Source organism: Hyla sarda, chromosome 2 (assembly GCF_029499605.1).
Source record: "Hyla sarda isolate aHylSar1 chromosome 2, aHylSar1.hap1, whole genome shotgun sequence".
NCBI lineage: Eukaryota > Metazoa > Chordata > Amphibia > Anura > Hylidae > Hyla > Hyla sarda.
This window is the reverse complement of record NC_079190.1, coordinates 181,117,328-181,141,312: the sequence shown is the minus strand read 5'-3', so window position 1 is coordinate 181,141,312 and position 23,985 is coordinate 181,117,328. Positions and strand designations below refer to the sequence as shown.

General features: G+C 49.6%; 9 non-coding genes across 9 annotated transcripts; all 9 read right to left on the bottom strand.

Moving 5' to 3' along the window:
- Positions 1–1,405: 1,405 nt before the first annotated feature.
- TRNAC-GCA (transfer RNA cysteine (anticodon GCA)) lies at positions 1,406–1,477 on the bottom strand. The gene has a single exon. It is a non-coding gene; the product is annotated as a tRNA-Cys (tRNA).
- Positions 1,478–4,481: 3,004 nt separating this feature from the next.
- TRNAC-GCA (transfer RNA cysteine (anticodon GCA)) lies at positions 4,482–4,553 on the bottom strand. The gene has a single exon. It is a non-coding gene; the product is annotated as a tRNA-Cys (tRNA).
- Positions 4,554–7,254: 2,701 nt separating this feature from the next.
- TRNAC-GCA (transfer RNA cysteine (anticodon GCA)) lies at positions 7,255–7,326 on the bottom strand. Its single transcript has one exon. It is a non-coding gene; the product is annotated as a tRNA-Cys (tRNA).
- A 2,684-nt stretch (positions 7,327–10,010) lies between these two features.
- Positions 10,011–10,082, bottom strand: TRNAC-GCA (transfer RNA cysteine (anticodon GCA)). The gene has a single exon. It is a non-coding gene; the product is annotated as a tRNA-Cys (tRNA).
- A 2,827-nt stretch (positions 10,083–12,909) lies between these two features.
- Positions 12,910–12,981, bottom strand: TRNAC-GCA (transfer RNA cysteine (anticodon GCA)). Its single transcript has one exon. It is a non-coding gene; the product is annotated as a tRNA-Cys (tRNA).
- Positions 12,982–14,215: 1,234 nt separating this feature from the next.
- TRNAC-GCA (transfer RNA cysteine (anticodon GCA)) lies at positions 14,216–14,287 on the bottom strand. The gene has a single exon. It is a non-coding gene; the product is annotated as a tRNA-Cys (tRNA).
- A 2,620-nt stretch (positions 14,288–16,907) lies between these two features.
- Positions 16,908–16,979, bottom strand: TRNAC-GCA (transfer RNA cysteine (anticodon GCA)). Its single transcript has one exon. It is a non-coding gene; the product is annotated as a tRNA-Cys (tRNA).
- Positions 16,980–18,820: 1,841 nt separating this feature from the next.
- Positions 18,821–18,892, bottom strand: TRNAC-GCA (transfer RNA cysteine (anticodon GCA)). Its single transcript has one exon. It is a non-coding gene; the product is annotated as a tRNA-Cys (tRNA).
- A 1,729-nt stretch (positions 18,893–20,621) lies between these two features.
- TRNAC-GCA (transfer RNA cysteine (anticodon GCA)) lies at positions 20,622–20,693 on the bottom strand. Its single transcript has one exon. It is a non-coding gene; the product is annotated as a tRNA-Cys (tRNA).
- Positions 20,694–23,985: the final 3,292 nt, after the last annotated feature.

Here is a 23,985-nt window from a genome sequence, read left to right as displayed (position 1 = left end):
CACCCATAAGGTGTTGGAGAAGGAGCTCTGGTGTGGATGGCTGTGGTAGCTGGTATGTGAGTGTGGGTGGGAAGATTCCATAGGAAGAAGGTTGTTGGTGTGGAAGTGAGTGGTCCCGGTTCCTGGGTGGTAGTTGGTGTGAAGGGCTGGTGGCAATGGTGGTAGCTGGTGTGGAGGCAGTGGTGGTAGTTGGTGTGAAGGGCTGGAGGCAATGGTGGATTGCAGAGGAGGTTTTCTTGATATAGAAAAAAAAAAAAAAAAAGGCAAATAAAATCCCCCATCTTTTTATTTTCAACATCCCACATGCTTCGACAGACACAACACCACTTTTGGCAGATTTCCAACCTAGAATCCTCCATTCCAGGCAGTGGACCACCTTCCACGATGCCCCACAACTACACCTTCCTCCGCAACGCCCTCTAACCACTCACCTCGACAACTGCTCTCCTTGACGTCCTCCTCGCCTCAGTCCACCTTCCACGATGCCCCACAACTACACCTTCCTCCAACCACTTACCTCGACAACTGCTCTCCTTGACATCCTCCTCGCCTCAGTCCACCTTCCACAATGCCCCACAACTACACCTTCCTCCAACCACTTACCTCGACAACTGCTCTCCTTGACATCCACCTCGCCTCAGTCCATCCATGCACCGATATCTTCCAATCCACCAGACATCCCAGGTTCTCACGATCCATCTCTTTTAACAGCTGCCATCTTCAGGGTCTTGACAGGATTCGAACTCACAACCTCTTCGCTCCAAGGCGGCTGCTCTAACCACTATGCCGTGGGAGCTGCTTGTCAGGCATATGCGGCGACCAAGGTCTTGGCCTGTTTTGGCACACAGAGCAACTGCACAGAGGAAAGGGGGGGGGGGGACTCCAACCTAAGGTGGAGCTAGCTCTCAACTGGCTATGTCAAGATCTCTGAATGCTAAGTGGTTAGCCTTGCCACCTTACAGTGTGAAGGTGGTGGGTTCAATCTATAAATGTAACTTAGATGTAAGTTTTGTCAAACCACAAAAAGATCAAAGAGTTACATTCGTAGATCTTAAAGGGATACTCGTGTGTCAATTTTTTTTTTTTAAATTAACTGGTGCCAAAAAGTTAGACAGATTAGTAAATGACTTGTATTTAAAGCTCTTTACTCTTATCAGCTGCTTTATACTACAGAGGAAGTTGTATGGTTCTTTTCTGTCTGACCACAATGCCCCACCTAGAAAAAATTGTGCATTAGCGGGCATTTGTATTTGAACCAAGGACCTCTTGAACCTCTGCGCTCCAGGGTGGCTGCTCATCAACTGGATGAGGCGACCAAAATCTTGCAGTGCAAAGCTAGTGGGGGTCTGCTATAAACAACATATGTAGGATGTGGTTAAGCTGTAAAAAAAAGCATGCATGTGTTAGGGGGCACTCGGATTTGAACCAAGGACCTCTTGATCTGCAGTCAAATGCTCTACCACTGAGCTATACCCCCGCAACATGCAGCTCATCTGTACCTCAACATTTTTAATTTTCTGCAATAAACTACATATGTGGGATACGGTTAAGCTTGTAAAGAAAAAAAATGTGTGTTACGGGCACTCGGACCTCTTTACATGCAGTCAAATGCTCTACCACTGAGCTTCAGCCCCACAACATGTGGCTTGTTTGTACCTCAACGTTGCCTCCAGCCCTTCACACCAACTACCACCACTGCCTCCAGCCCTTCAGCCCACCACCCAGGGCCACTCACTTCCACACCAACAACCTTCTTCCTATGGCGCCTCCCCCCCCCCACCACCACTACATATGTAGGATATGGTTAAGTCGTAAAGCAAAAAAATGTGTGTTAGGGGGCACTCGGATTTGAGCCAAGGACCTCTTGATCTGCAGTCAAATGCTCTACCACTGAGCTATACCCCCGCAACACATGGCTTGCCAGGGTAACCGCACAGAGGGGGGATTCGAAGCTAAGTCCGAACTAGCTCTCGGCTTGCCTGTACTATCCCAGTCAAATGTATATGAACCGGTGGGGAAAAAAATGATTTTGTCAAAACAGGCCAAGACCACAGTCATCCTTGCTAGTTTCCATGAAGCTCTCATGGTCTAGTGGTTAGAGCTGCTGCCTTGGAGCAGAGGTTGTGAGTTCAAGTCCTGTGAACACCCTGAAGCTCGTTTGGAGAAATTGTGGGAGTGTGTGTGTGTGTGTGTGTGTGTGTGTGTGTGTGTGTGTGTGTGTGTGTGTGTGTGTGTGTGTGTGTGAAGTGGTTGATGGTCGGGCACCCATAAGGTGTTGGAGAAGGAGCTCTGGTGTGGATGGCTGTGGTAGCTGGTATGTGAGTGTGGGTGGGAAGATTCCATAGGAAGAAGGTTGTTGGTGTGGAAGTGAGTGGTCCCGGTTCCTGGGTGGTAGTTGGTGTGAAGGGCTGGTGGCAATGGTGGTAGCTGGTGTGGAGGCAGTGGTGGTAGTTGGTGTGAAGGGCTGGAGGCAATGGTGGATTGCAGAGGAGGTTTTCTTGATATAAAAAAAAAAAAAAAAGGCAAATAAAATCCCCCATCTTTTTATTTTCAACATCCCACATGCTTCGACAGACACAACACCACTTTTGGCAGATCCCCAACCTAGAATCCTCCATTCCAGGCAGTGGACCACCTTCCACGATGCCCCACAACTACACCTTCCTCCGCAACGCCCTCTAACCACTTACTTACCTCGACAACTGCTCTCCTTGACATCCTCCTCGCCTCAGTCCATCCAGCGACATGCTCCAGGGTCTTCAGGGACATTGCTCTCCATTCCGCTCTTCCTGACATCCACCTCGCCTCAGTCCATCCATGCACCGATATCTTCCAATCCCATGAGTGGTGGTGGTGTGGGTGGGAAGGTTCCATAGGAAGAAGGTTGTTGGTGTGGAAGTGAGTGGTCCCGGTAATTGGTGTGAAGGGCTGGTGGCAGTGGTGGTAGTTGGTGTGGAGGCAGTAGTGGTAGTTGGTGTGAAGGGCTGGAGGCAATGGTGGATTGCAGAGGAGGTTTTCTTGATATAAAAAAAAAAAAAAAAAAAAGGCAAATAAAATCCCCCATCTTTTTATTTTCAACATCCCACATGCTTCGACAGACACAACACCACTTTTGGCAGATCCCCAACCTAGAATCCTCCATTCCAGGCAGTGGACCACCTTCCACGATGCCCCACAACTACACCTTCCTCCGCAACGCCCTCTAACCACTTACTTACCTCGACAACTGCTCTCCTTGACATCCTCCTCGCCTCAGTCCATCCAGCGACATGCTCCAGGGTCTTCAGGGACATTGCTCTCCATTCCGCTCTTCCTGACATCCACCTCGCCTCAGTCCATCCATGCACCGATATCTTCCAATCCCATGAGTGGTGGTGGTGTGGGTGGGAAGGTTCCATAGGAAGAAGGTTGTTGGTGTGGAAGTGAGTGGTCCCGGTAATTGGTGTGAAGGGCTGGTGGCAGTGGTGGTAGTTGGTGTGGAGGCAGTAGTGGTAGTTGGTGTGAAGGGCTGGAGGCAATGGTGGATTGCAGAGGAGGTTTTCTTGATATAAAAAAAAAAAAAAAAAAAAAGGCAAATAAAATCCCCCATCTTTTTATTTTCAACATCCCACATGCTTCGACAGACACAACACCACTTTTGGCAGATCCCCAACCTAGAATCCTCCATTCCAGGCAGTGGACCACCTTCCACGATGCCCCACAACTACACCTTCCTCCGCAACGCCCTCTAACCACTTACTTACCTCGACAACTGCTCTCCTTGACATCCTCCTTGCCTCAGTCCATCCAGCGACATGCTCCAGGGTCTTCAGGGACATTGCTCTCCATTCCGCTCTTCCTGACATCCACCTCGCCTCAGTCCATCCATGCACCGATATCTTCCAATCCCATGAGTGGTGGTGGTGTGGGTGGGAAGGTTCCATAGGAAGAAGGTTGTTGGTGTGGAAGTGAGTGGTCCCGGTAATTGGTGTGAAGGGCTGGTGGCAGTGGTGGTAGTTGGTGTGGAGGCAGTAGTGGTAGTTGGTGTGAAGGGTTGGAGGCAATGGTGGATTGCAGAGGAGGTTTTCTTGATAAAAAAAAAAAAAAAAAGAAAGGCAAATAAAATCCCCCATCTTTTTATTTTCAACATCCCACATGCTTCGACAGACACAACACCACTTTTGGCAGATCCCCAACCTAGAATCCTCCATTCCAGGCAGTGGACCACCTTCCACGATGCCCCACAACTACACCTTCCTCCGCAACGCCCTCTAACCACTCACCTCGACAACTGCTCTCCTTGACGTCCTCCTCGCCTCAGTCCACCTTCCACGATGCCCCACAACTACACCTTCCTCCAACCACAACCTCTTCGCTCCAAGGTGGCTGCTCTAACCACTATGCCGTGGGAGCTGCTTGTCAGGCATATGCGGCGACCAAGGTCTTGGCCTGTTTTGGCACACAGAGCAACTGCACAGAGGAAAAAAAAGCATGCATGTGTTAGGGGGCACTCGGATTTGAACCAAGGACCTCTTGATCTGCAGTCAAATGCTCTACCACTGAGCTATACCCCCGCAACATGCAGCTCATCTGTACCTCAACATTTTTAATTTTCTGCAATAAACTACATATGTGGGATACGGTTAAGCTTGTAAAGAAAAAAAATGTGTGTTACGGGCACTCGGACCTCTTTACATGCAGTCAAATGCTCTACCACTGAGCTTCAGCCCCACAACATGTGGCTTGTTTGTACCTCAACGTTGCCTCCAGCCCTTCACACCAACTACCACCACTGCCTCCAGCCCTTCAGCCCACCACCCAGGGCCACTCACTTCCACACCAACAACCTTCTTCCTATGGCGCCTCCCCCCCACCACCACCACTACATATGTAGGATATGGTTAAGTCGTAAAGCAAAAAAATGTGTGTTAGGGGGCACTCGGATTTGAGCCAAGGACCTCTTGATCTGCAGTCAAATGCTCTACCACTGAGCTATACCCCCGCAACACATGGCTTGCCAGGGTAACCGCACAGAGGGGGGATTCGAAGCTAAGTCCGAACTAGCTCTCGGCTTGCCTGTACTATCCCAGTCAAATGTATATGAACCGGTGGGGAAAAAAATGATTTTGTCAAAACAGGCCAAGACCACAGTCATCCTTGCTAGTTTCCATGAAGCTCTCATGGTCTAGTGGTTAGAGCTGCTGCCTTGGAGCAGAGAGGTTGTGAGTTCAAGTCCTGTGAACACCCTGAAGCTCGTTTGGAGAAATTGTGGCAGCATAGTGTGGAAGCGGGTGTGTGTGTGTGTGTGTGTGAAGTGGTTGATGGTCGGACACCCATAAGGTGTTGGAGAAGGAGCTCTGGTGTGGATGGCTGTGGTAGCTGGTATGTGAGTGTGGGTGGGAAGATTCCATAGGAAGAAGGTTGTTGGTGTGGAAGTGAGTGGTCCCGGTTCCTGGGTGGTAGTTGGTGTGAAGGGCTGGTGGCAATGGTGGTAGCTGGTGTGGAGGCAGTGGTGGTAGTTGGTGTGAAGGGCTGGAGGCAATGGTGGATTGCAGAGGAGGTTTTCGTGATATAAAAAAAAAAAAAAAAAAAAAAAAAAAAAGGCAAATAAAATCCCCCATCTTTTTATTTTCAACATCCCACATGCTTCGACAGACACAACACCACTTTTGGCAGATCCCCAACCTAGAATCCTCCATTCCAGGCAGTGGACCACCTTCCACGATGCCCCACAACTACACCTTCCTCCGCAACGCCCTCTAACCACTTACTTACCTCGACAACTGCTCTCCTTGACATCCTCCTCGCCTCAGTCCATCCAGCGACATGCTCCAGGGTCTTCAGGGACATTGCTCTCCATTCCGCTCTTCCTGACATCCACCTCGCCTCAGTCCATCCATGCACCGATATCTTCCAATCCCATGAGTGGTGGTGGTGTGGGTGGGAAGGTTCCATAGGAAGAAGGTTGTTGGTGTGGAAGTGAGTGGTCCCGGTAATTGGTGTGAAGGGCTGGTGGCAGTGGTGGTAGTTGGTGTGGAGGCAGTAGTGGTAGTTGGTGTGAAGGGTTGGAGGCAATGGTGGATTGCAGAGGAGGTTTTCTTGATAAAAAAAAAAAACAAAAACAAAAAAAAGGCAAATAAAATCCCCCATCTTTTTATTTTCAACATCCCACATGCTTCGACAGACACAACACCACTTTTGGCAGATCCCCAACCTAGAATCCTCCATTCCAGGCAGTGGACCACCTTCCACGATGCCCCACAACTACACCTTCCTCCGCAATGCCCTCTAACCACTCACCTCGACAACTGCTCTCCTTGACGTCCTCCTCGCCTCAGTCCACCTTCCACGATGCCCCACAACTACACCTTCCTCCAACCACTTACCTCGACAACTGCTCTCCTTGACATCCTCCTCGCCTCAGTCCACCTTCCACAATGCCCCACAACTACACCTTCCTCCAACCACTTACCTCGACAACTGCTCTCCTTGACATCCATCTCGCCTCAGTCCATCCATGCACCGATATCTTCCAATCCACCAGACATCCCAGGTTCTCACGATCCATCTCTTTTAACAGCTGCCATCTTCAGGGTCTTGACAGGATTCGAACTCACAACCTCTTCGCTCCAAGGCGTCTGCTCTAACCACTATGCCGTGGGAGGTGCTTGTCAGGCATATGCGGCGACCAAGGTCTTGGCCTGTTTTGGCACACAGAGCAACTGCACAGAGGAAAGGGGGGGGGGGGGACTCCAACCTAAGGTGGAGCTAGCTCTCAACTGGCTATGTCAAGATCTCTGAATGCTAAGTGGTTAGCCTTGCCACCTTACAGTGTGAAGGTGGTGGGTTCAATCTATAAATGTAACTTAGATGTAAGTTTTGTCAAACCACAAAAAGATCAAAGAGTTACATTCGTAGATCTTAAAGGGATACTCGTGTGTCAATTTTTTTTTTTTAAATTAACTGGTGCCAAAAAGTTAGACAGATTAGTAAATGACTTGTATTTAAAGCTCTTTACTCTTATCAGCTGCTTTATACTACAGAGGAAGTTGTATGGTTCTTTTCTGTCTGACCACAATGCCCCACCAAGAAAAAATTGTGCATTAGCGGGCATTTGTATTTGAACCAAGGACCTCTTGAACCTCTGCGCTCCAGGGTGGCTGCTCATCAACTGGATGAGGCGACCAAAATCTTGCAGTGCAAAGCTAGTGGGGGTCTGCTATAAACAACATATGTAGGATGTGGTTAAGCTGTAAAAAAAAGCATGCATGTGTTAGGGGGCACTCGGATTTGAACCAAGGACCTCTTGATCTGCAGTCAAATGCTCTACCACTGAGCTATACCCCCGCAACATGCAGCTCATCTGTACCTCAACATTTTTAATTTTCTGCAATAAACTACATATGTGGGATACGGTTAAGCTTGTAAAGAAAAAAAATGTGTGTTACGGGCACTCGGACCTCTTTACATGCAGTCAAATGCTCTACCACTGAGCTTCAGCCCCACAACATGTGGCTTGTTTGTACCTCAACGTTGCCTCCAGCCCTTCACACCAACTACCACCACTGCCTCCAGCCCTTCAGCCCACCACCCAGGGCCACTCACTTCCACACCAACAACCTTCTTCCTATGGCGCCTCCCCCCCACCACCACCACTACATATGTAGGATATGGTTAAGTCGTAAAGCAAAAAAATGTGTGTTAGGGGGCACTCGGATTTGAGCCAAGGACCTCTTGATCTGCAGTCAAATGCTCTACCACTGAGCTATACCCCCGCAACACATGGCTTGCCAGGGTAACCGCACAGAGGGGGGATTCGAAGCTAAGTCCGAACTAGCTCTCGGCTTGCCTGTACTATCCCAGTCAAATGTATATGAACCGGTGGGGAAAAAAATGATTTTGTCAAAACAGGCCAAGACCACAGTCATCCTTGCTAGTTTCCATGAAGCTCTCATGGTCTAGTGGTTAGAGCTGCTGCCTTGGAGCAGAGAGGTTGTGAGTTCAAGTCCTGTGAACACCCTGAAGCTCGTTTGGAGAAATTGTGGCAGCATAGTGTGGAAGCGGAGGTGTGTGTGTGTGTGTGTGTGTGTGAAGTGGTTGATGGTCGGGCACCCATAAGGTGTTGGAGAAGGAGCTCTGGTGTGGATGGCTGTGGTAGCTGGTATGTGAGTGTGGGTGGGAAGATTCCATAGGAAGAAGGTTGTTGGTGTGGAAGTGAGTGGTCCCGGTTCCTGGGTGGTAGTTGGTGTGAAGGGCTGGTGGCAATGGTGGTAGCTGGTGTGGAGGCAGTGGTGGTAGTTGGTGTGAAGGGCTGGAGGCAATGGTGGATTGCAGAGGAGGTTTTCGTGATATAAAAAAAAGGCAAATAAAATCCCCCATCTTTTTATTTTCAACATCCCACATGCTTCGACAGACACAACACCACTTTTGGCAGATCCCCAACCTAGAATCCTCCATTCCAGGCAGTGGACCACCTTCCACGATGCCCCACAACTACACCTTCCTCCGCAACGCCCTCTAACCACTTACTTACCTCGACAACTGCTCTCCTTGACATCCTCCTCGCCTCAGTCCATCCAGCGACATGCTCCAGGGTCTTCAGGGACATTGCTCTCCATTCCGCTCTTCCTGACATCCACCTCGCCTCAGTCCATCCATGCACCGATATCTTCCAATCCCATGAGTGGTGGTGGTGTGGGTGGGAAGGTTCCATAGGAAGAAGGTTGTTGGTGTGGAAGTGAGTGGTCCCGGTAATTGGTGTGAAGGGCTGGTGGCAGTGGTGGTAGTTGGTGTGGAGGCAGTAGTGGTAGTTGGTGTGAAGGGCTGGAGGCAATGGTGGATTGCAGAGGAGGTTTTCTTGATATAAAAAAAAAAAAAAAAGGCAAATAAAATCCCCCATCTTTTTATTTTCAACATCCCACATGCTTCGACAGACACAACACCACTTTTGGCAGATCCCCAACCTAGAATCCTCCATTCCAGGCAGTGGACCACCTTCCACGATGCCCCACAACTACACCTTCCTCCGCAACGCCCTCTAACCACTTACTTACCTCGACAACTGCTCTCCTTGACATCCTCCTCGCCTCAGTCCATCCAGCGACATGCTCCAGGGTCTTCAGGGACATTGCTCTCCATTCCGCTCTTCCTGACATCCACCTCGCCTCAGTCCATCCATGCACCGATATCTTCCAATCCCATGAGTGGTGGTGGTGTGGGTGGGAAGGTTCCATAGGAAGAAGGTTGTTGGTGTGGAAGTGAGTGGTCCCGGTAATTGGTGTGAAGGGCTGGTGGCAGTGGTGGTAGTTGGTGTGGAGGCAGTAGTGGTAGTTGGTGTGAAGGGTTGGAGGCAATGGTGGATTGCAGAGGAGGTTTTCTTGATAAAAAAAAAAAACAAAACAAAAAAAAGGCAAATAAAATCCCCCATCTTTTTATTTTCAACATCCCACATGCTTCGACAGACACAACACCACTTTTGGCAGATCCCCAACCTAGAATCCTCCATTCCAGGCAGTGGACCACCTTCCACGATGCCCCACAACTACACCTTCCTCCGCAACGCCCTCTAACCACTCACCTCGACAACTGCTCTCCTTGACGTCCTCCTCGCCTCAGTCCACCTTCCACGATGCCCCACAACTACACCTTCCTCCAACCACTTACCTCGACAACTGCTCTCCTTGACATCCTCCTCGCCTCAGTCCACCTTCCACAATGCCCCACAACTACACCTTCCTCCAACCACTTACCTCGACAACTGCTCTCCTTGACATCCACCTCGCCTCAGTCCATCCATGCACCAATATCTTCCAATCCACCAGACATCCCAGGTTCTCACGATCCATCTCTTTTAACAGCTGCCATCTTCAGGGTCTTGACAGGATTCGAACTCACAACCTCTTCGCTCCAAGGTGGCTGCTCTAACCACTATGCCGTGGGAGCTGCTTGTCAGGCATATGCGGCGACCATGGTCTTGGCCTGTTTTGGCACACAGAGCAACTGCACAGAGGAAAAAAAAGCATGCATGTGTTAGGGGGCACTCGGATTTGAACCAAGGACCTCTTGATCTGCAGTCAAATGCTCTACCACTGAGCTATACCCCCGCAACATGCAGCTCATCTGTACCTCAACATTTTTAATTTTCTGCAATAAACTACATATGTGGGATACGGTTAAGCTTGTAAAGAAAAAAAATGTGTGTTACGGGCACTCGGACCTCTTTACATGCAGTCAAATGCTCTACCACTGAGCTTCAGCCCCACAACATGTGGCTTGTTTGTACCTCAACGTTGCCTCCAGCCCTTCACACCAACTACCACCACTGCCTCCAGCCCTTCAGCCCACCACCCAGGGCCACTCACTTCCACACCAACAACCTTCTTCCTATGGCGCCTCCCCCCCACCACCACCACTACATATGTAGGATATGGTTAAGTCGTAAAGCAAAAAAATGTGTGTTAGGGGGCACTCGGATTTGAGCCAAGGACCTCTTGATCTGCAGTCAAATGCTCTACCACTGAGCTATACCCCCGCAACACATGGCTTGCCAGGGTAACCGCACAGAGGGGGGATTCGAAGCTAAGTCCGAACTAGCTCTCGGCTTGCCTGTACTATCCCAGTCAAATGTATATGAACCGGTGGGGAAAAAAATGATTTTGTCAAAACAGGCCAAGACCACAGTCATCCTTGCTAGTTTCCATGAAGCTCTCATGGTCTAGTGGTTAGAGCTGCTGCCTTGGAGCAGAGAGGTTGTGAGTTCAAGTCCTGTGAACACCCTGAAGCTCGTTTGGAGAAATTGTGGCAGCATAGTGTGGAAGCGGAGGAGTGTGTGTGTGTGTGTGTGTGTGAAGTGGTTGATGGTCGGGCACCCATAAGGTGTTGGAGAAGGAGCTCTGGTGTGGATGGCTGTGGTAGCTGGTATGTGAGTGTGGGTGGGAAGATTCCATAGGAAGAAGGTTGTTGGTGTGGAAGTGAGTGGTCCCGGTTCCTGGGTGGTAGTTGGTGTGAAGGGCTGGTGGCAATGGTGGTAGCTGGTGTGGTGGTAGTTGGTGTGAAGGGCTGGAGGCAATGGTGGATTGCAGAGGAGGTTTTCTTGATATAAAAAAAAAAAAAAAAAGGCAAATAAAATCCCCCATCTTTTTATTTTCAACATCCCACATGCTTCTTGACATCGACCTCGCCTCAGTCCATCCATGCACCGATATCTTCCAATCCACCAGACATCCCAGGTTCTCACGATCCATCTCTTTTAACAGCTGCCATCTTCAGGGTCTTGACAGGATTCGAACTCACAACCTCTTCGCTCCAAGGCGGCTGCTCTAACCACTATGCCGTGGGAGCTGCTTGTCACCTTCCACCTTGACCACCTTCCACGATGCCCCACAACTACACCTTCCTCCGCAACGCCCTCTAACCACTTACTTACCTCGACAACTGCTCTCCTTGACATCCTCCTCGCCTCAGTCCATCCAGCGACATGCTCCAGGGTCTTCAGGGACATTGCTCTCCATTCCGCTCTTCCTGACATCCACCTCGCCTCAGTCCATCCATGCACCGATATCTTCCAATCCCATGAGTGGTGGTGGTGTGGGTGGGAAGGTTCCATAGGAAGAAGGTTGTTGGTGTGGAAGTGAGTGGTCCCGGTAATTGGTGTGAAGGGCTGGTGGCAGTGGTGGTAGTTGGTGTGGAGGCAGTAGTGGTAGTTGGTGTGAAGGGCTGGAGGCAATGGTGGATTGCAGAGGAGGTTTTCTTGATATAAAAAAAAAAAAAAAAAAAAAAGGCAAATAAAATCCCCCATCTTTTTATTTTCAACATCCCACATGCTTCGACAGACACAACACCACTTTTGGCAGATCCCCAACCTAGAATCCTCCATTCCAGGCAGTGGACCACCTTCCACGATGCCCCACAACTACACCTTCCTCCGCAACGCCCTCTAACCACTTACTTACCTCGACAACTGCTCTCCTTGACATCCTCCTCGCCTCAGTCCATCCAGCGACATGCTCCAGGGTCTTCAGGGACATTGCTCTCCATTCCGCTCTTCCTGACATCCACCTCGCCTCAGTCCATCCATGCACCGATATCTTCCAATCCCATGAGTGGTGGTGGTGTGGGTGGGAAGGTTTCCATAGGAAGAAGGTTGTTGGTGTGGAAGTGAGTGGTCCCGGTAATTGGTGTGAAGGGCTGGTGGCAGTGGTGGTAGTTGGTGTGGAGGCAGTAGTGGTAGTTGGTGTGAAGGGTTGGAGGCAATGGTGGATTGCAGAGGAGGTTTTCTTGATAAAAAAAAAAAACAAAACAAAAAAAAGGCAAATAAAATCCCCCATCTTTTTATTTTCAACATCCCACATGCTTTGACAGACACAACACCACTTTTGGCAGATCCCCAACCTAGAATCCTCCATTCCAGGCAGTGGACCACCTTCCACGATGCCCCACAACTACACCTTCCTCCGCAACGCCCTCTAACCACTCACCTCGACAACTGCTCTCCTTGACGTCCTCCTCGCCTCAGTCCACCTTCCACGATGCCCCACAACTACACCTTCCTCCAACCACTTACCTCGACAACTGCTCTCCTTGACATCCTCCTTGCCTCAGTCCACCTTCCACAATGCCCCACAACTACACCTTCCTCCAACCACTTACCTCGACAACTGCTCTCCTTGACATCCACCTCGCCTCAGTCCATCCATGCACCAATATCTTCCAATCCACCAGCCATCCCAGGTTCTCACGATCCATCTCTTTTAACAGCTGCCATCTTCAGGGTCTTGACAGGATTCGAACTCACAACCTCTTCGCTCCAAGGTGGCTGCTCTAACCACTATGCCGTGGGAGCTGCTTGTCAGGCATATGCGGCGACCATGGTCTTGGCCTGTTTTGGCACACAGAGCAACTGCACAGAGGAAAAAAAAGCATGCATGTGTTAGGGGGCACTCGGATTTGAACCAAGGACCTCTTGATCTGCAGTCAAATGCTCTACCACTGAGCTATACCCCCGCAACATGCAGCTCATCTGTACCTCAACATTTTTAATTTTCTGCAATAAACTACATATGTGGGATACGGTTAAGCTTGTAAAGAAAAAAAATGTGTGTGTGTGTGTGTGTGTGTGTGTGTGTGTGAAGTGGTTGATGGTCGGGCACCCATAAGGTGTTGGAGAAGGAGCTCTGGTGTGGATGGCTGTGGTAGCTGGTATGTGAGTGTGGGTGGGAAGATTCCATAGGAAGAAGGTTGTTGGTGTGGAAGTGAGTGGTCCCGGTTCCTGGGTGGTAGTTGGTGTGAAGGGCTGGTGGCAATGGTGGTAGCTGGTGTGGAGGCAGTGGTGGTAGTTGGTGTGAAGGGCTGGAGGCAATGGTGGATTGCAGAGGAGGTTTTCTTGATATAGAAAAAAAAAAAAAGGCAAATAAAATCCCCCATCTTTTTATTTTCAACATCCCACATGCTTCTTGACATCGACCTCGCCTCAGTCCATCCATGCACCGATATCTTCCAATCCACCAGACATCCCAGGTTCTCACGATCCATCTCTTTTAACAGCTGCCATCTTCAGGGTCTTGACAGGATTCGAACTCACAACCTCTTCACTCCAAGGCGGCTGCTCTAACCACTATGCCATGGGAGCTGCTTGTCAGGCATATGCGGCGACCAAGGTCTTGGCCTGTTTTGGCACACAGAGCAACTGCACAGAGGAAAGGGGGGGGGGGGACTCCAACCTAAGGTGGAGCTAGCTCTCAACTGGCTATGTCAAGATCTCTGAATGCTAAGTGGTTAGCCTTGCCACCTTACAGTGTGAAGGTGGTGGGTTCAATCTATAAATGTAACTTAGATGTAAGTTTTGTCAAACCACAAAAAGATCAAAGAGTTACATTCGTAGATCTTAAAGGGATACTCGTGTGTCAATTTTTTTTTTTTAAATTAACTGGTGCCAAAAAGTTAGACAGATTAGTAAATGACTTGTATTTAAAGCTCTTTACTCTTATCAGCTGCTTTATACTACAGAGGAAGTTGTATGGTTCTTTTCTGTCTGACCACAATGCCCCACCAAGAAAAAATTGTGCATTAGCGGGCATTTGTATTTGAACCAAGGACCTCTTGAACCTCTGCGCTCCAGGGTGGCTGCTCATCAACTGGATGAGGCGACCAAAATCTTGCAGTGTAAAGCTAGTGGGGGTCTGCTATAAACAACATATGTAGGATGTGGTTAAGCTGTAAAAAAAAGCATGCATGTGTTAGGGGGCACTCGGATTTGAACCAAGGACCTCTTGATCTGCAGTCAAATGCTCTACCACTGAGCTATACCCCCGCAACATGCAGCTCATCTGTACCTCAACATTTTTAATTTTCTGCAATAAACTACATATGTGGGATACGGTTAAGCTTGTAAAGAAAAAAAATGTGTGTTACGGGCACTCGGACCTCTTTACATGCAGTCAAATGCTCTACCACTGAGCTTCAGCCCCACAACATGTGGCTTGTTTGTACCTCAACGTTGCCTCCAGCCCTTCACACCAACTACCACCACTGCCTCCAGCCCTTCAGCCCACCACCCAGGGCCACTCACTTCCACACCAACAACCTTCTTCCTATGGCGCCTCCCCCCCACCACCACCACTACATATGTAGGATATGGTTAAGTCGTAAAGCAAAAAAATGTGTGTTAGGGGGCACTCGGATTTGAGCCAAGGACCTCTTGATCTGCAGTCAAATGCTCTACCACTGAGCTATACCCCCGCAACACATGGCTTGCCAGGGTAACCGCACAGAGGGGGGATTCGAAGCTAAGTCCGAACTAGCTCTCGGCTTGCCTGTACTATCCCAGTCAAATGTATATGAACCGGTGGGGAAAAAAATGATTTTGTCAAAACAGGCCAAGACCACAGTCATCCTTGCTAGTTTCCATGAAGCTCTCATGGTCTAGTGGTTAGAGCTGCTGCCTTGGAGCAGAGAGGTTGTGAGTTCAAGTCCTGTGAACACCCTGAAGCTCGTTTGGAGAAATTGTGGCAGCATAGTGTGGAAGCGGAGGTGTGTGTGTGTGTGTGTGTGTGTGTGTGTGTGAAGTGTGTGTGGTTGATGGTCGGGCACCCATAAGGTGTTGGAGAAGGAGCTCTGGTGTGGATGGCTGTGGTAGCTGGTATGTGAGTGTGGGTGGGAAGATTCCATAGGAAGAAGGTTGTTGGTGTGTAAGTGAGTGGTCCCGGTTCCTGGGTGGTAGTTGGTGTGAAGGGCTGGTGGCAATGGTGGTAGCTGGTGTGGAGGCAGTGGTGGTAGTTGGTGTGAAGGGCTGGAGGCAATGGTGGATTGCAGAGGAGGTTTTCGTGATATAAAAAAAAAAAAAAAAAAATCCCCCATCTTTTTATTTTCAACATCCCACATGCTTCGACAGACACAACACCACTTTTGGCAGATCCCCAACCTAGAATCCTCCATTCCAGGCAGTGGACCACCTTCCACGATGCCCCACAACTACACCTTCCTCCGCAACGCCCTCTAACCACTTACTTACCTCGACAACTGCTCTCCTTGACATCCTCCTCGCCTCAGTCCATCCAGCGACATGCTCCAGGGTCTTCAGGGACATTGCTCTCCATTCCGCTCTTCCTGACATCCACCTCGCCTCAGTCCATCCATGCACCGATATCTTCCAATCCCATGAGTGGTGGTGGTGTGGGTGGGAAGGTTCCATAGGAAGAAGGTTGTTGGTGTGGAAGTGAGTGGTCCCGGTAATTGGTGTGAAGGGCTGGTGGCAGTGGTGGTAGTTGGTGTGGAGGCAGTAGTGGTAGTTGGTGTGAAGGGCTGGAGGCAATGGTGGATTGCAGAGGAGGTTTTCTTGATATAAAAAAAAAAAAAAAAAAAAAAAGGCAAATAAAATCCCCCATCTTTTTATTTTCAACATCCCACATGCTTCGACAGACACAACACCACTTTTGGCAGATCCCCAACCTAGAATCCTCCATTCCAGGCAGTGGACCACCTTCCACGATGCCCCACAACTACACCTTCCTCCGCAACGCCCTCTAACCACTTACTTACCTCGACAACTGCTCTCCTTGACATCCTCCTCGCCTCAGTCCATCCAGCGACATGCTCCAGGGTCTTCAGGGACATTGCTCTCCATTCCGCTCTTCCTGACATCCACCTCGCCTCAGTCCATCCATGCACCGATATCTTCCAATCCCATGAGTGGTGGTGGTGTGGGTGGGAAGGTTCCATAGGAAGAAGGTTGTTGGTGTGGAAGTGAGTGGTCCCGGTAATTGGTGTGAAGGGCTGGTGGCAGTGGTGGTAGTTGGTGTGGAGGCAGTAGTGGTAGTTGGTGTGAAGGGTTGGAGGCAATGGTGGATTGCAGAGGAGGTTTTCTTGATAAAAAAAAAAAAACAAAACAAAAAAAAGGCAAATAAAATCCCCCATCTTTTTATTTTCAACATCCCACATGCTTCGACAGACACAACACCACTTTTGGCAGATCCCCAACCTAGAATCCTCCATTCCAGGCAGTGGACCACCTTCCACGATGCCCTACAACTACACCTTCCTCCGCAACGCCCTCTAACCACTCACCTCGACAACTGCTCTCCTTGACGTCCTCCTCGCCTCAGTCCACCTTCCACAATGCCCCACAACTACACCTTCCTCCAACCACTTACCTCGACAACTGCTCTCCTTGACATCCACCTCGCCTCAGTCCATCCATGCACCGATATCTTCCAATCCACCAGACATCCAAGGTTCTCACGATCCATCTCTTTTAACAGCTGCCATCTTCAGGGTCTTGACAGGATTCGAACTCACAACCTCTTCGCTCCAAGGTGGCTGCTCTAACCACTATGCCGTGGGAGCTGCTTGTCAGGCATATGCGGCGACCAAGGTCTTGGCCTGTTTTGGCACACAGAGCAACTGCACAGAGGAAAAAAAAGCATGCATGTGTTAGGGGGCACTCGGATTTGAACCAAGGACCTCTTGATCTGCAGTCAAATGCTCTACCACTGAGCTATACCCCCGCAACGTGCAGCTAATCTGTACCTCAACATTTTTAATTTTCTGCAATAAACTACATATGTGGGATACGGTTAAGCTTGTAAAGAAAAAAAATGTGTGGCACTCGGACCTCTTTACATGCAGTCAAATGCTCTACCACTGAGCTTCAGCCCCACAACATGTGGCTTGTTTGTACCTCAACGTTGCCTCCAGCCCTTCACACCAACTACCACCACTGCCTCCAGCCCTTCAGCCCACCACCCAGGGCCACTCACTTCCACACCAACAACCTTCTTCCTATGGCGCCTCCCCCCCACCACCACCACTACATATGTAGGATATGGTTAAGTCGTAAAGCAAAAAAATGTGTGTTAGGGGGCACTCGGATTTGAGCCAAGGACCTCTTGATCTGCAGTCAAATGCTCTACCACTGAGCTATACCCCCGCAACACATGGCTTGCCAGGGTAACCGCACAGAGGGGGGATTCGAAGCTAAGTCCGAACTAGCTCTCGGCTTGCCTGTACTATCCCAGTCAAATGTATATGAACCGGTGGGGAAAAAAATGATTTTGTCAAAACAGGCCAAGACCACAGTCATCCTTGCTAGTTTCCATGAAGCTCTCATGGTCTAGTGGTTAGAGCTGCTGCCTTGGAGCAGAGAGGTTGTGAGTTCAAGTCCTGTGAACAACCTGAAGCTCGTTTGGAGAAATTGTGGCAGCATAGTGTGGAAGCGGAGGTGTGTGTGTGTGTGTGTGTGTGTGTGTGTGTGTGTGTGTGTGTGTGTGTGAAGTGGTTGATGGTCGGGCACCCATAAGGTGTTGGAGAAGGAGCTCTGGTGTGGATGGCTGTGGTAGCTGGTATGTGAGTGTGGGTGGGAAGATTCCATAGGAAGAAGGTTGTTGGTGTGGAAGTGAGTGGTCCCGGTTCCTGGGTGGTAGTTGGTGTGAAGGGCTGGTGGCAATGGTGGTAGCTGGTGTGGTAGCTGGTGTGGAGGCAGTGGTGGTAGTTGGTGTGAAGGGCTGGAGGCAATGGTGGATTGCAGAGGAGGTTTTCTTGATATAAAAAAAAAAAAAAAAGGCAAATAAAATCCCCCATCTTTTTATTTTCAACATCCCACATGCTTCTTGACATCGACCTCGCCTCAGTCCATCCATGCACCGATATCTTCCAATCCACCAGACATCCCAGGTTCTCACGATCCATCTCTTTTAACAGCTGCCATCTTCAGGGTCTTGACAGGATTCGAACTCACAACCTCTTCGCTCCAAGGCGGCTGCTCTAACCACTATGCCGTGGGAGCTGCTTGTCAGGCATATGCGGCGACCAAGGTCTTGGCCTGTTTTGGCACACAGAGCAACTGCACAGAGGAAAGGGGGGGGGGGGGACTCCAACCTAAGGTGGAGCTAGCTCTCAACTGGCTATGTCAAGATCTCTGAATGCCTCAGTCCACCTTCCACAATGCCCCACAACTACACCTTCCTCCAACCACTTACCTCGACAACTGCTCTCCTTGACATCCACCTCGCCTCAGTCCATCCATGCACCGATATCTTCCAATCCACCAGACATCCCAGGTCATACAATGACTTGTATTTAAAGCTCTTTACTCTTATCAGCTGCTTTATACTACAGAGGAAGTTGTATGGTTCTTTTCTGTCTGACCACAATGCCCCACCAAGAAAAAATTGTGCATTAGCGGGCATTTGTATTTGAACCAAGGACCTCTTGAACCTCTGCGCTCCAGGGTGGCTGCTCATCAACTGGATGAGGCGACCAAAATCTTGCAGTGCAAAGCTAGTGGGGGTCTGCTATAAACAACATATGTAGGATGTGGTTAAGCTGTAAAAAAAAGCATGCATGTGTTAGGGGGCACTCGGATTTGAACCAAGGACCTCTTGATCTGCAGTCAAATGCTCTACCACTGAGCTATACCCCCGCAACATGCAGCTCATCTGTACCTCAACATTTTTAATTTTCTGCAATAAACTACATATGTGGGATACGGTTAAGCTTGTAAAGAAAAAAAAGGTGTGTTACGGGCACTCGGACCTCTTTACATGCAGTCAAATGCTCTACCACTGAGCTTCAGCCCCACTACTACATATGTAGGATATGGTTAAGTCGTAAAGCAAAAAAAATGTGTGTTAGGGGGCACTCGGATTTGAGCCAAGGACCTCTTGATCTGCAGTCAAATGCTCTACCACTGAGCTATACCCCCGCAACACATGGCTTGCCAGGGTAACCGCACAGAGGGGGGATTCGAAGCTAAGTCCGAACTAGCTATCGGCTTGCCTGTACTATCCCAGTCAAATGTATATGAACCGGTGGGGAAAAAAATGATTTTGTCAAAACAGGCCAAGACCACAGTCATCCTTGCTAGTTTCCATGAAGCTCTCATGGTCTAGTGGTTAGAGCTGCTGCCTTGGAGCAGAGAGGTTGTGAGTTCAAGTCCTGTGAACACCCTGAAGCTCGTTTGGAGAAATTGTGGCAGCATAGTGTGGAAGCGGGTGAGTGTGTGTGTGTGTGTGTGTGTGTGTGTGTGTGAAGTGGTTGATGGTCGGGCACCCATAAGGTGTTGGAGAAGGAGCTCTGGTGTGGATGGCTGTGGTAGCTGGTATGTGAGTGTGGGTGGGAAGATTCCATAGGAAGAAGGTTGTTGGTGTGGAAGTGAGTGGTCCCGGTTCCTGGGTGGTAGTTGGTGTGAAGGGCTGGTGGTAGCTGGTGTGGTAGCTGGTGTGGAGGCAGTGGTGGTAGTTGGTGTGAAGGGCTGGAGGCAATGGTGGATAGCAGAGGAGGTTTTTTTGATATAAAAAAAAAAAAAAAAAGGCAAATAAAATCCCCCATCTTTTTATTTTCAACATCCCACATGCTTCTTGACATCGACCTCGCCTCAGTCCATCCATGCACCGATATCTTCCAATCCACCAGACATCCCAGGTTCTCACGATCCATCTCTTTTAACAGCTGCCATCTTCAGGGTCTTGACAGGATTCGAACTCACAACCTCTTCGCTCCAAGGCGTCTGCTCTAACCACTATGCCGTGGGAGCTGCTTGTCAGGCATATGCGGCGACCAAGGTCTTGGCCTGTTTTGGCACACAGAGCAACTGCACAGAGGAAAGGGGGGGGGGGGGGGGGGGACTCCAACCTAAGGTGGAGCTAGCTCTCAACTGGCTATGTCAAGATCTCTGAATGCTAAGTGGTTAGCCTTGCCACCTTACAGTGTGAAGGTGGTGGGTTCAATCTATAAATGTAACTTAGATGTAAGTTTTGTCAAACCACAAAAAGATCAAAGAGTTACATTCGTAGATCTTAAAGGGATACTCGTGTGTCAATTTTTTTTTTTTAAATTAACTGGTGCCAAAAAGTTAGACAGATTAGTAAATGACTTGTATTTAAAGCTCTTTACTCTTATCAGCTGCTTTATACTACAGAGGAAGTTGTATGGTTCTTTTCTGTCTGACCACAATGCCCCACCAAGAAAAAATTGTGCATTAGCGGGCATTTGTATTTGAACCAAGGACCTCTTGAACCTCTGCGCTCCAGGGTGGCTGCTCATCAACTGGATGAGGCGACCAAAATCTTGCAGTGCAAAGCTAGTGGGGGTCTGCTATAAACAACATATGTAGGATGTGGTTAAGCTGTAAAAAAAAGCATGCATGTGTTAGGGGGCACTCGGATTTGAACCAAGGACCTCTTGATCTGCAGTCAAATGCTCTACCACTGAGCTATACCCCCGCAACATGCAGCTCATCTGTACCTCAACATTTTTAATTTTCTGCAATAAACTACATATGTGGGATACGGTTAAGCTTGTAAAGAAAAAAAATGTGTGTTACGGGCACTCGGACCTCTTTACATGCAGTCAAATGCTCTACCACTGAGCTTCAGCCCCACAACATGTGGCTTGTTTGTACCTCAACGTTGCCTCCAGCCCTTCACACCAACTACCACCACTGCCTCCAGCCCTTCAGCCCACCACCCAGGGCCACTCACTTCCACACCAACAACCTTCTTCCTATGGCGCCTCCCCCCCACCACCACCACTACATATGTAGGATATGGTTAAGTCGTAAAGCAAAAAAATGTGTGTTAGGGGGCACTCGGATTTGAGCCAAGGACCTCTTGATCTGCAGTCAAATGCTCTACCACTGAGCTATACCCCCGCAACACATGGCTTGCCAGGGTAACCGCACAGAGGGGGGATTCGAAGCTAAGTCCGAACTAGCTCTCGGCTTGCCTGTACTATCCCAGTCAAATGTATATGAACCGGTGGGGAAAAAAATGATTTTGTCAAAACAGGCCAAGACCACAGTCATCCTTGCTAGTTTCCATGAAGCTCTCATGGTCTAGTGGTTAGAGCTGCTGCCTTGGAGCAGAGAGGTTGTGAGTTCAAGTCCTGTGAACACCCTGAAGCTCGTTTGGAGAAATTATGGCAGCATAGTGTGGAAGCGGAGGAGTGTGTGTGTGTGTGTGAAGTGGTTGATGGTCGGGCACCCATAAGGTGTTGGAGAAGGAGCTCTGGTGTGGATGGCTGTGGTAGCTGGTATGTGAGTGTGGGTGGGAAGATTCCATAGGAAGAAGGTTGTTGGTGTGGAAGTGAGTGGTCCCGGTTCCTGGGTGGTAGTTGGTGTGAAGGGCTGGTGGCAATGGTGGTAGCTGGTGTGGAGGCAGTGGTGGTAGTTGGTGTGAAGGGCTGGAGGCAATGGTGGATTGCAGAGGAGGTTTTCGTGATATAAAAAAAAGGCAAATAAAATCCCCCATCTTTTTATTTTCAACATCCCACATGCTTCGACAGACACAACACCACTTTTGGCAGATCCCCAACCTAGAATCCTCCATTCCAGGCAGTGGACCACCTTCCACGATGCCCCACAACTACACCTTCCTCCGCAACGCCCCACAACATGTGGCTTGTTTGTACCTCAACGTTGCCTCCAGCCCTTCACACCAACTACCACCACTGCCTCCAGCCCTTCAGCCCACCACCCAGGGCCACTCACTTCCACACCAACAACCTTCTTCCTATGGCGCCTCCCCCCCACCACCACCACTACATATGTAGGATATGGTTAAGTCGTAAAGCAAAAAAATGTGTGTTAGGGGGCACTCGGATTTGAGCCAAGGACCTCTTGATCTGCAGTCAAATGCTCTACCACTGAGCTATACCCCCGCAACACATGGCTTGCCAGGGTAACCGCACAGAGGGGGGATTCGAAGCTAAGTCCGAACTAGCTCTCGGCTTGCCTGTACTATCCCAGTCAAATGTATATGAACCAGTGGGGAAAAAAATGATTTTGTCAAAACAGGCCAAGACCACAGTCATCCTTGCTAGTTTCCATGAAGCTCTCATGGTCTAGTGGTTAGAGCTGCTGCCTTGGAGCAGAGAGGTTGTGAGTTCAAGTCCTGTGAACACCCTGAAGCTCGTTTGGAGAAATTGTGGCAGCAGAGTGTGGAAGCGGAGGAGTGTGTGTGTGTGTGTGTGTGTGTGTGTGTGTGTGTGTGAAGTGTGTGTGGTTGATGGTCGGGCACCCATAAGGTGTTGGAGAAGGAGCTCTGGTGTGGATGGCTGTGGTAGCTGGTATGTGAGTGTGGGTGGGAAGATTCCATAGGAAGAAGGTTGTTGGTGTGTAAGTGAGTGGTCCCGGTTCCTGGGTGGTAGTTGGTGTGAAGGGCTGGTGGCAATGGTGGTAGCTGGTGTGGAGGCAGTGGTGGTAGTTGGTGTGAATGGTGGATTGCAGAGGAGGTTTTCGTGATATAAAAAAAAGGCAAATAAAATCCCCCATCTTTTTATTTTCAACATCCCACATGCTTCGACAGACACAACACCACTTTTGGCAGATCCCCAACCTAGAATCCTCCATTCCAGGCAGTGGACCACCTTCCACGATGCCCCACAACTACACCTTCCTCCGCAACGCCCTCTAACCACTTACTTACCTCGACAACTGCTCTCCTTGACATCCTCCTCGCCTCAGTCCATCCAGCGACATGCTCCAGGGTCTTCAGGGACATTGCTCTCCATTCCGCTCTTCCTGACATCCACCTCGCCTCAGTCCATCCATGCACCGATATCTTCCAATCCCATGAGTGGTGGTGGTGTGGGTGGGAAGGTTCCATAGGAAGAAGGTTGTTGGTGTGGAAGTGAGTGGTCCCGGTAATTGGTGTGAAGGGCTGGTGGCAGTGGTGGTAGTTGGTGTGGAGGCAGTAGTGGTAGTTGGTGTGAAGGGCTGGAGGCAATGGTGGATTGCAGAGGAGGTTTTCTTGATATAAAAAAAAAAAAAAGGCAAATAAAATCCCCCATCTTTTTATTTTCAACATCCCACATGCTTCGACAGACACAACACCACTTTTGGCAGATCCCCAACCTAGAATCCTCCATTCCAGGCAGTGGACCACCTTCCACGATGCCCCACAACTACACCTTCCTCCGCAACGCCCTCTAACCACTTACTTACCTCGACAACTGCTCTCCTTGACATCCTCCTCGCCTCAGTCCATCCAGCGACATGCTCCAGGGTCTTCAGGGACATTGCTCTCCATTCCGCTCTTCCTGACATCCACCTCGCCTCAGTCCATCCATGCACCGATATCTTCCAATCCCATGAGTGGTGGTGGTGTGGGTGGGAAGGTTCCATAGGAAGAAGGTTGTTGGTGTGGAAGTGAGTGGTCCCGGTAATTGGTGTGAAGGGCTGGTGGCAGTGGAGGTAGTTGGTGTGGAGGCAGTAGTGGTAGTTGGTGTGAAGGGTTGGAGGCAATGGTGGATTGCAGAGGAGGTTTTCTTGATAAAAAAAAAAAAACAAAACAAAAAAAAGGCAAATAAAATCCCCCATCTTTTTATTTTCAACATCCCACATGCTTCGACAGACACAACACCACTTTTGGCAGATCCCCAACCTAGACTCCTCCATTCCAGGCAGTGGACCACCTTCCACGATGCCCCACAACTACACCTTCCTCCGCAACGCCCTCTAACCACTCACCTCGACAACTGCTCTCCTTGACGTCCTCCTCACCTCAGTCCACCTTC